Genomic DNA, 3,442 nt, shown 5'->3' on the forward strand with positions numbered 1-3,442 from the left:
TAATAAATAAAACACTGATTGGCCAGTAGCCAGGTAGGAAGTATAGGTGGGACAAGCAGAGAGGAGAATTCTGGGAAGTGGAAAGCTGAGTCAGAGAAACGCTGCCAGCCGCCACCATGAAAGATATTAAAATACCAAAAGCCATGTGGCAACTTATAGATTAATAGAAATGGGTTAATTTAAGATATAAGAACTAGATAACAAGAAGCCTGCTATGGCCATACAGTTTGTAAGCAATATAAGTCTCTGTGTGTTTACACAGTTGGGTCTAAGTGGCTGCAGGACTGGCGGGTGAGAGAGATTTGTCCTGACTGTGGGCCAGGCAGGACTGAAGAAAACTCCAGCTACACAGACTCAACAGAATTTTATGGCAGATCATAAGTGGGTGTGCTAGGGGGCAGAAATCCTTCGAAGGAAAGGTATGGTCCCATTGATAGGAAATCACAACATGTCCACACGGTTGGGCTTTTCCAGCGTACCGCCTAGTTATTTCCGGTTCAAAATAGCCATTTCCAGGTCAGAACATCTCTCGTAGCTAGGACTCCGAGGCTTTACATGGTTGCGTAAAGCACTCAGGCGGCCATGCAATCTACGCGCATGCCTGGAGTAGCCACATGCGGTCCTGTATGCATGCGCGGCTCACTCTTTAAAAAGCCGGCACCATTTTGCACAGGTCTTTCTCCTCTTCTCTCTTCTCTTCTCTTCTCTTCTCTTCTCTTCTCTTCTCTTCTCTTCTCTTCTCTTCTCTTCTCTCTCTCCTCTTCTTCTTCTCTCCTCTCCTCACTCACGTGTGTGCTTCACACAGGCCTGTCACCTCTATCCTCTATCCTATATTAATAAACAGCTCTTCTGTGGATTTGTCGTGTTTGGGACGTGTTCCTCACGGGGTAAGAGCGCCAAAATAAATAACTAACACTCATTAAAGAGCTAATTATTCTTTCTATCTCTTCAGCGTGGCTAAAGATAGATCTACCCTCCTGAGGGATGGTCCTTTGGCCAGGTGGTTGGCTGGGCCAACTGGATTAACTATTAAGAGAGCAAACAGTGGCACACCTCCACCTAGAGGTCGATTCTATTATTTTGGCTAGAAGGTGGCGGCTTTCCCTTAATTGACCTTCAACACTACTGTAACAACAGGAACAAAAGCACACTAGGCAAAAACAGTTGAGCCACACATTGGCCAAGAGCAGTAAGGGCTCCAACCCCACACCAGCAAATATCCAGGGCACAGGAGAACTTCAACACAGACACAGGATGAGCTAGACCAGAGGTTCTTAACTGGAGAGGATTTTGCCCTAATGGGACATTTGACAATGTCTAGAGACTTTGGGGGTGTTGCTCCTGGTTAGTGCTACTGCACAGAAGCCATAGGAGCCAGTGCACAGTTTCTGCTCAAGGACAGTCTCTGCAGCAGAAAAACAACCAGACCCAAAGATTGTGTGCCAGGACAAAGAAATGCAGCCATCAGTGTCATCAGACCTCATTCTTTCCCAGCTCTCCTCACTGAGAAGTGAGAAACTTGGTACCCCATCACCTCTGGAGGGAGGTGGGGCTGGTGTGGGTAAGCAGCTGGGAGAGGAAGTGTGTGTGAGACTTCTGGACAAAAGTGTAAGCACATGGTAAGAAGTATAATCTCTTTGCATTGCCCCACCCATGAAGGCAAAGGGAATGGTGGAGCACAGAAAAAGATGCCACAAACCAGATACTTGCACAGGGAACAGCTGTTCAGCTCAGGCACCAGCCCTTGGAGGATTTTGCCAGTGTGAGAGCTAAACTCTGAGAGTGGAAAGACACAAAGATCTGGGAGATGTTAGTGCACCAGAGCTTGGCTTCCTCTGGGAAAATACACATACTGAAGAGGACTGAAGCCAACTTTCTCATGTCCTGATGTGCCAGCCATACTGTGCAGTTACATGGGCATGAATATGATTGACTCAGTCTGGCAAGAACAGAGTAAGGGACTGTTACCCGACCTCCAGGCTCTGTGCTGTCTACACCCGAGATTCACCTTCACCATCTATACACAGGAAAGAAGAAAATAAAAACTTTCCTTAAAGATAAGCAAGTCTCCCAACAACTGGGAGCCACAGATGAAACAGCCGGTAAGCCCTGGACTAGCCCTTAGCCCTTGGAAGACATCACGATTGAGGACAATCTGCCATTTCCTTCACCCTCCTGCCATGCTACACAGAATGAAAGAAATGAATTTCAAACAATGAGGACTTGTATTTAATTATTATGATTTATTAGCATTGGGTCCATGAAGCAGTCCCTGGACATGACATTTCTCATTCCCCAACACGCCTGGGAGTCTGCAGAGCCTCCTGCTGCATCCTAAGCAGTTCTTTTCATTATGGTCATTGTTATTTACAGCAGCCTGGCCAGAGGATAGCAGGGTAACTCCAGAGAGTTCGTAGCAAGTTCAAAGCTTGGTCACAGGCCTTGAGAGAATCTATGGCAATCAGAGAACAGCCTTACAGCTGGGAGAGAGGATTCAGCTGCCAAGGATCTCAGGGACAATGACCATCACTATGGCAATCAGAGAACAGCCTTACAGCTGGGAGAGAGGATTCAGCTGCCAAGGATCTCAGGGACAATGACCATCAGTCTAAGGATCTTGAGGGACTGTGGCCATCAGTCTGAGGGCTCCAGGGACCATGGCCAATGGTCTGAGGGCTCAAGGGATGGAAAGGTACAACTTCTACACTTCCTTCTTTCAACAACAATAACAAACAATAGACTAAAAATTGCATACAATTCACTATTCTCACTATTATTAATTAACTCCACAGAACAATTCAGTGGCATTCAATGTGTTCATGTAATGGTGCAACTGGCATCACCCTCAGTCTCCAGAATCTTTTCATCTTGTAAGACTGAATAATTATGACTACTGCTGAGTCTCGGTATTACAGAGTAGTTTAATGTGCCCAGAACCTCCCCATCTTCCCATTTCCCCCTCTACAACTGCAGTGCCCACCTGGTGGAACCTTTGGAGCCAGACCATAGACAGACACACTGTTTGTAGTTGGACATCACAGACATCCTGTCTTGGAGTAGAACACTCACGGATTCCTGCAACTGCATTCTTAATAAAGCAGAAACACTGAGCTACATGAAGACAAGATGTGATAGTCAGAGGAAAACTGACTACAAATGCATAGCAGGGATCCTCATTCCGTCAGACAGATCCTAGCTCGAAGTATTATATCCTCTCCTTCTAGCTGGGAGGTCACTGGATGTGAAGCAGAATATTGAGAGAGAAGATGGTTCCAAAGGCTCACTTCCGAGTCTGAGAGGATGTGAGTCAGCCCTGTGTTCCTAGGCCTGGCACCCTGTCCCCAGAGACTGCTGTCCATGTGGAGGTCAAAGCTAGTGACAGTGGCACTGTGGCATTGTCATGTAGGCACAACAGCAAACATGTCTGAGTTACTCCATGATT

Source organism: Onychomys torridus, chromosome 10 (assembly GCF_903995425.1).
Source record: "Onychomys torridus chromosome 10, mOncTor1.1, whole genome shotgun sequence".
Lineage (NCBI taxonomy): Eukaryota > Metazoa > Chordata > Mammalia > Rodentia > Cricetidae > Onychomys > Onychomys torridus.